We start from the raw sequence: 12,190 nt of genomic DNA, 5'->3' as shown, positions 1-12,190 counted from the left end.
ACAAACACTGACCCATCTAACAAACTTGAGCCAAATCTTTCCCAATCAATATCAGGAAAGTTAAAGTCCCCCATAATAACCACCCTATTACTGTCACTCATCTCCTGAATCACCTTCCCTATCCTTTCTTCTACGTTTCTAGGACTATTGGGAGGCCTGTAAAAGACTCCTAACAGGGTGACCTCACCTTTCCTATTCCTAACCTCAGCCCAAACTACCTCAGATGGCAAGTCCTCATCCATTGTCCTTTCCACCACTGTAATACTATCTTTGACAAGCAATGCCACACCTCCCCCTCTTTTACCCCCACCTCTGACCCTACTAAAACATTTAAATCCTGGAACCTGCAACAGCCAATCCTGTCCCTGTTCTAGCCATGTCTCCGTAATAGCCACAACATCGAAATCCCAGGTACCAACCCACGCTGCAAGTTATGCTTATGTTTAAAAAGAGAAAAAAACAAGGATCACCCATTTAAAACAGAGATGGGTTGATATTTTCTTATCATAAAATGACTTCCCTTGACTCTTTTGAATTTTCTTCCTAAAAAAAAAGGTGTTGGAAGCAGAGTCCTTGAACAGTTTTAGCTCAAAGGCAGATGGATGCTTGTTAAGGAGGGTTACTGGGTGTGGGCAAGAATGTGACTTTGAAGTTACAATCAAATCAGCCACAATCTTATTGATTGGCAGAGTGGGCTAGATGAACCAGAACTCCTAAGTTGCATGTTCATATATATGTACAATAATTATGGGGCTTTAAAATATTTGGGAAAATCCACATAGGAAAGAAAAGAAGGGCTTTATATACATGAAAATTCATTTTTCCTTGTGTAAAGGTCCACTTATTTCCCTAACATTTTCTTTCTGGGGTATGCTACTTTACGTAAAAATCCGTAGTCTGCCAACCTACGCCAAATGTTTCTCTGAAATTGGCAGGTCCTCACATGAAGCACCTGAAGTCCTCCTCTTAACCTGGTGATCAGGAACAAGGTGTACAGAAATTCCTGAAGCTACGCCTCAGCCAGCCTAACACCAATGATTTCCTCAAGTGATCTAGTGGTATAAGTGTCAAAAACGTGTACACAGGACTGTATTACTTGAAATTTGTTTTAGTGAAAAAGGACTGAGATTAAACATACCATACTTATACTGGTACTGTTTTGTCAATGGGATAATACCATATTTAGTAGTTATCACTTATTTTTACAAACAAATTAATGCCTGGGACATAGGCATTGCTGACCAGGCTAGCATTTACTGAATTTCTAGTTGTCCTTGAAATGGTAACAATGAACTGTCTACTTGAACTGCTGCAGTCCATTGGTGCAGGTGTTCCTACAATGCCATTAGGGAGGGAATTCCAGGATTTTGATCCTGTGATGCTTAAGAAACAACAATATATTTTCAAGACAAGATAGGGAGTGGTTTGCAGGTTTTAGCGTTCCCAATTACTTGCGGCCCTCTCCTACTAGACGGCACAAGTTTGAAAGATGCTTTTTAAAGAGCCTGTGTCAGTGGAGGAGGAAATGATATGGAATGCATGTGAATCTGGTACCTGTCAAGCAGGCTGCTTTGTCCTAGATGATGTCTTGAATGCTGTTTGGAAAGTGGCATGTAGGCCAATACACTCCTGATTTGTGCCTGGAAGATGGTGCACTGGATAGTGAATTATTTGCTGCAGGATTCTTAGCATTTGTAGCCACAGTACTTATAAAAGCTAGTACAATTCAGTTAAGTTTGTGGTAAATGCAAACCCCAGAATGTCGATGGCGGGGAACTCACTGACATCATTGCCTTTGAATGTTAAAAGGTGATGATTAGATTCTCTCTTGTTGGAGATGGAGATCTGTGCCATAAAAATGCCAAGCAATGTTACTTGCCACTTGTCAGCCAAAAACTGGATATTGTCCAGATCTTTTATTTTGACATGGACTGCATCAGTATGAGAAACCGTGAAAAGTGCTGAACATTGCCCTTCAGTGAACATCCACACAAAGATTAGTATGGAGACACAATAAGTAATTAGGAATGCTAATACAACATTATCATTTATCACCAGGGAAACTGAACACAAAAGGTGGTGATTATGCTTCCATATACAAGGCACTAGGGAGCACTGTACTGGTCATCTTATTTAAAAAGGATGTAAATGCGTCAAATGCAGTTCAGAAAAAGGTTTACTCGACTGATACCTTGAACAACTGATACCTTATGATGGAGGGAAGGTCATTGATGAAGTAGCTGAAGATGGTTGGGCCTCAGATATTATCTCAACTGAATAGAACAGAATAGCCTTTACTGTCATGTGCAATCGAATGAGTGCAGTGAGAAGTTTGTAATGTCGCCTCTTTGGCGCCATCTTAGGTACAGGGTATCCAGGTACAGATACTTTAAATGTTTGTTACAGAATCGAAAGAGTGCAAAAAAAAGTTTAGCACAGGAATACAAAGCTTTAAAAAGTACTCAAATGCCACAATAAGAATAAAAAGTATCTTCAGAACTATTCAAATTATAGTCCTTTTCAGAGACAGTTCCCACCAAGCTTCAGTACACAAGGCCTCACCACCTTCACAACTTACCTCCCAGGCTCACCTGGGCTTGGACTGCCTCCCACTCCAGGCTCTGGCCTCCAGGACTCAGCTCTTAGGCCAACCTGGGCTCGGTCTGTTGCTGCTCCAGGCTCTGGCTGAGACTCGTTTCCAGGACTCACCACCTAGCATGGTCTCCAACTTGTCTCATGCCAGGCTGGACTCAGTAGTCTCTACTCTCCATTCTCTTTGGATAGGGTAGTTTAAGAAATTCAAAGTTTTGGCAGTGGGAAGGAGGCAAGGAAAAGCAAGGAAAGGCAAGGAAGGAAGAGGAAAGAAGGAAAGGAAGGCGGGCAGAAAGTAAAACTGGCAAGCAGAGGAGCTCCAGCTGGAGCGTCCTAATCTGCCACCATTTTTGAAGCAGACAGAACTCTGAACTGCCAGGGCAACTTGGTAGCTCAGTGGTTAGCACTGCTGCCTCACATTGCCAGAGACCCGGGTTCAATTCCAGCCTCGGATGACTGTGTGGAGTTTGCATATTCTTCCCGTGTCTGCGCAAGTTTCCTCCAGGTGCTCTGGTTTCCTCCCACAATACAAAAGATGTGCAAGCTACGTGAATTGGCTACGCTAAAATGCCTATAGTGTCCAGGGATGTGTAGGTTAGGTGCATTAGTCAAGGGTAAATTAGGGTAGGGGGAATGGGTCTGGGTGGGTTAGTCTTTGGAGGGTCGGTGTGGACTTGTTGGGCCGAAGGGCCTGTTTCCACACTGTAGGGATTCTATGATTGCTTCCTTCTGGATACTTGGGCCTATGAAATCATACTTCAGGTACGAATTACAGCATAATGTCTCATTTGTATTCGTTATCCATTTACGCAATAGCTTTCAAAGAATAGACAGAGGTGCATGCCTTTTGTTTTTAAAAGAAGAAATAAGTACACCTGTACCCCATAATTCATTGAAACAAATACAACTTAGTTTTAAAAAACCATGGAATCTTTGATATTGACCTGAATGAGCAGACAGGGCCTTAGTTTAAAATATGAATATTTAGTGCACAGTTGCCTTGTTCCTATACTCTGGGATGGGAGACAGACTTTCTAAATCTGAGACGACAGTGCTACTTTCGAGTCAAATAGACACCAAAAATGTTTGAAAGTATCTCTGAACAAAAGCAAGCAGAGATAGTCCTACTTGGTCTCCTGATGAGGTGTCCATCATAATACATTTCAACTTAAACCAATTTGTGGCATTAAGACATATCTGAGCACATTGAAACAGCATAGGTTGAGATCCCAGCTGCAAAGATCTGTGTCCCAGATCTAGCAATCCTCTTTGCCAAAACCCTGGCATCATGTGGAAAATTTTCATATTATATTCAAAGAAAAGCTTTGATTCCATAATTTGTTACTTCTTCAACCACCTCAACACCAATTTTTAAAAAAGTAATCAAAACTGCCATCATGTAAAGCCAAGACCCCGTGTGCTCAGAGTTAGTTTTGGATCCATCAAAGCCATTCAGCTCTTACCTTGCCACTACCTTGATTTTGGACATGCATCAGTAGTGGTATGACCAAACTCCCTAACTGATTAAGAACAATTTAAAGACTACAGCACCAGTAAACTCTAGGAAAAGAGGTCAATGGAAACACCCTTCAGGAGCTGGCAATATACCCAGCACACACAACAGATGATCATTATTGTTAGAAGCTATTATTTGCAACCAAAGTAAATCAGTTTCTCTGGATAGTGAAAACAAACTTTGGCTTCTTCATTTTTAGCTATTTCATTTAATGCCAGGCTGATCGTGACAGTTCTACAACATTCAGTTCCATTCACAACTCCTTTCTGACAATGTAGAAGTGCAAATCAGCTTAAGTCAGGACATAAACAGCATCTACATTCAGCCAAGGCGCAGACAACATTATAAGTAGTAACAAGATTAAGATTGTTAACCCGTCTCCCCTCCTTCCTACCCTGCCACACCCACACAAAAATCTTTATTAACATTATCACCAGAACTCCACCACCAACATACCTATTGGCTGTCACTACTGGTTAGAATTGAAAAGAATTAGTGATATCAATGGCAGGGCAGAGGCTCAATGCCTCATCGATTCTTTTCAATCAACTAGAACACTCAGGTCACGAGTGTGTTGGAATACTCACTTTTCACTTAGATGAGTACAGCCTCAACAATCATGCAGTATATAAAAGGATCAAACTGTCTGAGATTTATGTCCCACTGTGGGCACTTTGACTACAGCAAGCACTATTTACATAATGCAAACTTAATTTCACAGCCTTTACCAGCAATGCCATCTTTAGGAAGGACAAGAGCAGCATCATCATATGGACATTGTCACCTGCAAGTTCTTCAAGTCAACAGAACTCTGACATGGATCGATCATCTGTTCCTTCATTCCACATCTTAAAGGAACATATGAAGACCATCACACAATTACAGTAATTCAGGAAGGCAGTCTAGCAGTTGGAGACTTTCAATAACTATAACCTTGGCAGTGTCATTTCCATTCATAGGACAATTGTTTATAAAAGCATACCACTTTTAAACAACAAAATCCAGTGTCTATTTCATACTCAACAAAAAAAAGCTAAATAAAATTTGATATTTCTTTTCTCCATCCCAAATGATTTGTCATAGAGTCACAGAGGTCCACAGCACAAAAAGAAAGGTCCTTCAGCCCATCAAATCCGCACTAGTCAAAAATACAATTATTCTGATTCCATTTTCCAGCACTTGAGCCATAGCCTTGTATGGCTTGGCATTGCAAGTCTACATATAAAGGTTTAAAAAGCAAGGTGGTGCAGGCAGCATCCCTCCTATGAGCAGGGAGTTCCAGATTCCCACCATCCTCCAAGTAGAAAAGAAAGTCCTTACATCTGAAAAGTCTCCACAACTGGTCATTGATCTCTTGAACAAGGGGAAACAGTTCTTTCCTGTGTACCCTATCTATGCCTTTAGACTTTATACATCTCAATTATGTCTCACTGTCAGTCTCCTCTGCACTAAGAACTCCAGTCCATCCGATCTTGATTCATAACTGAAACTCTCCAGCCCTGCAACATCCTGGTAAATCTCTGCATAATCCCCAGTACAATCACACCCCTTCCTATAATGTGCATTCCAGACTTGCACAAAACAGTCTAGCTATGGCTTAAACAACTTTTTAAAAATATAATTTCAGCATAATTTGCCTGCTCTTAAGCAAACAGCCCGAAGAAAAGACAACTATAAAGGCATTATAATTTGGAGATGCCGGTGTTGGACCGGGGTGTACAAAGTTAAAAATCACAACACCAGGTTATAGTCCAACAGGTTTAATTGGAAGCACACTAGCTTTTGGAGCGTCGCTCCTTCATCAGGTGATAGTGTTCACCTTTTTAACTATGAAGGCACTAGATGACACTTTCATATTTCCATTTTAATTTCTCTTTAATGAATTCTCTCAAAAGCAGGTTTATCAGGGGTCTGATTTGCCAGAATCATATTACAGCAGCCAATCTAAATTGTACCAGCTGCTATACAAACTCCAATCTTATTTCAGAACACCTAGTAGATTACAAATGAAGGGAATACACACTTCTCAGTAAAATCAACAAGAAAGCAATACAATGGGCAAATAATTCTTTCATGCCATGACTTTTAAACAACCATGACTTAATAATTTTGGTAATGGTGTTAATTTCTTAACACTAGCCCGAGAAATCATGCAGGACACAAACAGATTAATATTAGGTAAATAATTTTGTCTTTAACAGTTTGGAAGCATAACATTGTATATTAAACATCCACCACTACACAGAGCAAATGTGAAATCTTAATCAGATCGGGATAAGACCTTTTTCCAGAGGAGAAGCAAGGGGAAATGTTATGCCCATCTGTAGAACCCCATTTCTGCCCGGTCTGGTTGGGTCTCTCAGACCTGTTCACATGCTTTAAAAAGGCCTCCCAGTTTATTGCTATAAAGCTTTAATTTCTTAGCAGCGTTTCAATAGAGTAGAAATAAAAACAGATGAACTGCTAGAAACACTCAGGTCAGACTGCATCTGACGAGAGACAAAACAGAGTTAAGATGGAACTGAATTTAAGTCACAGAGTTCTGAAGTCACATTTAACTCAAAACACTCTCCCCACAGCTCTAGCAGACCTGTTCAGTTTCTTCCAGCAGCTAGAGTTATAGTGTAATACAGCTTTACAGCATGGAAACAGACCCTTCAATCCAACTCACCTTTTCTGACCAGATATCCCATTTTATTTGGCCCACATCCCTCTAGGACCCTTCCTATTCATATACTCATCCAGATGTCTTTTAAATGTTGTAATTGTACCAGTCTCCAGTACTTCCTCTGGCAGCTCACTCCATACATGCACTACTCTCTGCCTCTTAGGTCCCTTTAAATTTTTTCCCTCTCACCTTAAACCTATGCCCTCTAGTTTAGATTCCACCCCTTGGGGGAAAAGCTCTTGCTTAATCACCCTATTCATGCCCCTCATGATTTTACAAACCTCTATAACGTCACCCCTCAGCCTCCGACTCACCAGGGAAAACATTCAGTCTCTCCCTATAACTCAAACTCTCCTACCATGGCAACATCCGTCTGAATCTTTTTTGCACGCTTTCCAGTTTAAATTACATTCTTCCAAGAGCAGGATGACCAGAATTGTACACAGTACTCCAAATGTGACCTTACCAACGTCTTGTACAACAGTAATATGACATTCTAACTCCTGTATTCAATGCTCTGATCGACGACGGTAAGTGTGCTAAATGTCTTCTTCACCAGCTTATCTACTTGTGACGCCACTTTCAAGAAACTACATATCTGCGTTTCCTGGGCTCTATCATTAATTGTGCAAGTCCTGCCCTGATCTGTCTTACCAAAATGCAGCACTCTGCATTTATTGGAATTGAACTCCATTCCTTGGCAGACCAAAAACTCTGAAGAAGTTCAAATGTTGCCTGGAAGGGGAAATCTTTCCTTTAATTCTAACCATTTTAGCCAACTGATTTAATGCTGTGTTTTGCCCATTCCTAGAGCTAATTCCTTAAGTGCTCTGGGATGTTCATTCACAGAGTCCTGAGAATTTAATCGGCCGATAATCCAAACAATTTCCCCAACACCGTTTCCATCAGTTCCTCCATCTCACTAGATCTTACACTCCCCAGCATTTTTGGGACTTTTGTTTGCCATTCTTTGTAAAGGCAAAACCAAAATACGTACTGAATTGGTCTGCCACTGTTCCCCATTGCAACTTCCTATTTCTGACTAAGTGAGCTACATTGGCCTTCTCTACTCTTTTTTTCCTCTTCACATACCTACAGAAGCTTTCACAATCAGTTTGTATGTTTCCTGCAAGGTTACTCTCTATTTTCCTCCATTTAAATCAATCCCTTTGTCCTCCTTTGCCAAAATCTGAAACAGGTTGCTGGCCAATTTATAGAGCCCTTTTTGGCCAATTTATAGAGCCCTTCCTCAATTCTAATGCCATCCCACGTTAGCCATGGTCGGGCCACCTTTTCCATTTCATTTTTCTGCCAGACAAGTAATTAATTATTGCAGTTCCTTCAATACTCTCTAAATGTTTGCAATTGCCTATCCACCATCATATCTTGAAGCAACATTCCCCAATGAGCTTGCACCTCATACCACTGTAGTTTCCTTTATTTAAGATTCAGAACCCTCATCTCGGAATCAATAACATCATTCTCCACCTTAAAGTTAAGGTTTTTATTGTGGTCACACTTCCCCAGACCTGACACAGCCAATTATCCCTTACTCATTACACAATACCCAGTGTAGGTTGGCCTGTTCTTTAGTTATTTCCTTAACATACTGAACCTGAAAACCATCCTGTCCATGTTCAAGAAATTCTTCCGTTATGCTATTGCTACTGATGTGATTTGTTCAATCATATGCGATTAAAAAAAGTCACCCATAAATTACTGCTATATCTTTATTCCTTGGGTCTTTAATTTCCCACTTAATGCCTTCCCCAACATTACCATTCAAAGTTTGGGGCTCTATATACAATCCCCGCTACAATTTTCTGCTCCTTGATATTGCCAAGCTCTAACTATACAGATTCCACTTCACCAAAGCAATAGGGAGGGAAGTTATTTCCCTCAATTTTACTCTCTAAACAACAATGCTACCTCACCTCCATTTCCCTTTTGGCTGTCCTTCCTAAAAACTGAATACCCTTGGTTACTGATCCCTGAATATCCTGAGGGCATGTCTCCATATACCCATTTATAATTATTTGGTGTGACTAATTCATCTACGTGGCTGCTTTATTGTGAGACAAGGCCTAAAAGCTTGTCTTTTTAACATTTTTAGTCCTGTTTGCTTTATTTTGATTGTAGCCCTGTTTGATGTTTGCTTTTAATTCCCTGTCAATCGACTTTCTTATTTTCCATTGTCATTTAAGTTTGCCTTTTATTTTCCTCTTTTCCTGTGTAGGTTTCCACCCCCCTACCATTTTAATTTAAACCCTACCCAATTGCAATGGCAAATCCCTATGAATCAGTTCCAGATCTGCCCATGTGCAACCCATCCAGTTTGTACTAGCTCTACCTTCCTTAGAACTGATCCCAATGTCCCAGAAATCTGAAACCCTCCTTTTGCACCTTCTCTCCAGCCATGTATTCACCTGATATATCTATTTGCAATCTGACCAGCATGTGGCATTAGTAGCAATTCTTAACTCACTATCTCAGAAGTCCTACTTTTTAAAAAACTTGCTTCTGCCTTCAGGACCCCAATTCTCATGATATCCATATGCACCACGATCTTTGGCAATTCTCTTTCTCACTTTAGAATATCCTGTAGCCACTCAGACATTCTTAATGCACCTGGGAGACAACATACTCTCCTGGAATCACGGGATTCTTGCATTGCCTGTTTAGTCTTCTTCCACTGCCTGGTGATCATCCACTTTGTCGCTCCCTGTGGAGTCTTAGCCTGACCATCTCTTAAACTGCGCTTGCTGTGTCTTATTAGAAGAGGTTGAGTCATTTGGGCCTGTACTCATCAGAATTTAGAAGAATAAGAGGCATATGATGACGACAGGTTTGTTGAAACATACAAGATTCTTACGGAAAATAAAAGTCAAAAGAACTGCGGATGCTGTAAATCAGAAACAAAAACAAAAGTTGCTGGAAAAGCTCAGCAAGTCTGGCAGTACCTGTGAAGAGAAATCAAAAGTTAACGCTTCAGGTCCAGTGACTCTGCCAGAGTTCTGAGGAAAGGTCACCAGACCCAGAACGTTAGGATTCTTAGGGAACTTGACAGGGTACATGTGCAGAGGTTGTTTTCTCTTCTGGGACAGGCTAGGACCAGAGGACAGAATCTCAGAATAAGGAGTTGTCCATTTAAGGAGGAGTTTTTTCTCAGATGATAGCGATTCTGTGGAATTCTTTATCAGAGGGCTGTATACTCTTAAGTATACTCAAAGATGAAATGGACAAATTTTTAATCAGGAATTTATAGGAAAAAAGGTAGGAAAGTGGAGTTGAGGGTTAACTCAATGGGCAGAATGGACTACCTCTGCTCCCAAGCCTTATAGCCTTATCTCAGATGCAATGTAACTAACTGTTAAGTAACATGCTTAAAAAAACTATTTATCAAGCCTGAGCACATATTCGTCAAAGATTTCATATGGATGTCCTACCACATTTACTATCAGTAGCAGCAAATCCCAACACATCCCAAATGTTTCTGGTGAACACTACTACAACATATAGCAACAGCTTACCACAATATTCCAACAAACCCCAACACAGACTAAAGGAATATTACCAAATCTTTCAATGAAGCACTTTACAGTTTTCTGAGCTCAATTTAGAGACCAACAACTTCAGACCATTAACTGTCCTCCATTTCGATTCAAAGTCTTTCTCTTCACCAATCCTATTCCAACATACCAGTCAGTAACTTGCTCTCAAGTTTTTACTTTAAGAGCTGATCTTTGTCCAATTATGTACAGCTTTTCTGAACAACGTTGATTCTTTACAATCATCATTACTCCTTTTACTTTTTAAATTCCAAAATTTTAAAATCTTACTGCCCTTTAATCCATTCCTGATAGAACATAGAAAAGTACCGCACAGAACTGGTCCTTTGGCCCACGATGTCGTTCCAACATTAATACTAATGTAAAATAAAATAACTTAACCTACACACCCCTCAATTCACTGCTGTCCACGTGCATGTCCACCAGTCACTTAAATGTTCCTAATGACTCTGCTTCCACCACCACTGCTGGCAACACATTCCATGCATTCACAACTCTCTGCACAGAGAACCTTCCTCTGACATCTCCTCTATATATTTCTCCTAATATCTTAAAACCATGACACCTCATGCCAGTCAATCCTGCCTTCAGGAAAGGTCTCTGGCTATTGAATCTATCCATTCCTCAATCAGGTCACCTTTCTTCTCCTCCTCTCCAGAGAGAAAAGTCTGAACTTAGTCAACCTTTCTTCATAAGGCAAGCCCTCCAGTCCAGCAGCATCTGGTAAACCTTCTCCAAAACCTCTGTATCTTTGCTATAGTAGGGTGACCAGAACTGGATACAATATTCCAAGTGTGGCCTCACCAGGGACTTGCAGAGCTGTAGCAAAACCTCGTAGCTCTTAAACTCAATCCCCCTGTTAATGAAAGCCAAAACACCATATGCTTTCTTAACAAGATCAAACATATGATCTTCACATTTCTACACCTGATCCTCCCCCATCCTACTTTCACAAGAGCATTGCTATGAAAAACAAAAGCATTTTACCAAAGCTTTCACTCATTAGGAGAAAGTGAGGACTACAGATGCTGGAGATCAGAGTGGAGTGTGTGGTACTGGAAAAGCACAGCAGGTCAGGCAGCATCCGAGGAGAAGAATCAATGTTTCGGGCATAAGCCCTTCATCAGGAGTTCCTGACAGGCTTATGGCTGAAATACCAATTCTCTTGCTTCTCAGATGCTGCCTGACTTTCACTCAGGACAATTTGCAGGGAAAAACCAGCACTTTATATTGCATGAGAGGAGCGTGCCAATTGGTTGAGAAGTGGACTCTGATTGAGAGAGGCAGTACCATGGAAAATGCACCTGTCAATGTCAGACAGGTTGACTGATTATCTCAAGGTGACCACAAACCAGCAAATGACTGTTACTTATTTTCAGCTGAATTGAAACAGGTACTGTGCATGACTGACCACTGAATTAGAAAAGATTTAGATTCATAATGGAGATGAGCAAGAAACAACTTAAAATAAAATCCATCCAATTTTAGATGTTCCATGTTCAATGGGATGACAAGGATTTGGTTACAATAAAATGGAACTAAAGACTAACAAGAAAAACTGCAAAAGAACAAAGCGTGTTCTTCAAGAATGAGATGTATCAGGTTAAATATACTTCACCAAGGGTGAAACGTTGGGAAGCCAAAGGCAGGGCTCCTTAGATGAAAAGCAAAATGAGAATGATGAAATAGAAAAGGGTAAAAACAATGACTGCAGACGCTGGAAACCAGATTCTGGATTAGTGGTGCTGGAAGAGCACAGCAGTTCAGGCAGCATCCAAGGAGCTTCAAAATCGACGTTTCGGGCAAAAGCCCTTCATCAGGAATAAAGGCAGTGAGCCCGAAGCG

General features: G+C 40.7%; 1 protein-coding gene across 4 annotated transcripts in view; it reads right to left on the bottom strand.

The window, feature by feature from the left end:
* zbtb26 (zinc finger and BTB domain containing 26) overlaps positions 1-12,190 on the bottom strand; it is a 41,473-nt gene that overhangs the window by 14,341 nt on the left and 14,942 nt on the right. The window contains exon 2 of one of the 4 annotated variants that reach the window (XR_006316013.1): positions 10,344-10,355. The exons of the other annotated variants lie outside the window; for them this stretch is intronic. The gene's annotated coding sequence lies outside the window, so the exon portion shown is untranslated. Of the gene's footprint in view, positions 1-10,343; positions 10,356-12,190 lie in introns of those variants that run through there. 4 annotated transcript variants of the gene reach the window in all.

This window comes from Chiloscyllium plagiosum, chromosome 30 (genome assembly GCF_004010195.1).
Source record: "Chiloscyllium plagiosum isolate BGI_BamShark_2017 chromosome 30, ASM401019v2, whole genome shotgun sequence".
In the NCBI taxonomy this organism is placed as follows: Eukaryota; Metazoa; Chordata; class Chondrichthyes; order Orectolobiformes; family Hemiscylliidae; genus Chiloscyllium; species Chiloscyllium plagiosum.
This window is presented reverse-complemented; position numbering and strand designations above follow the sequence as displayed.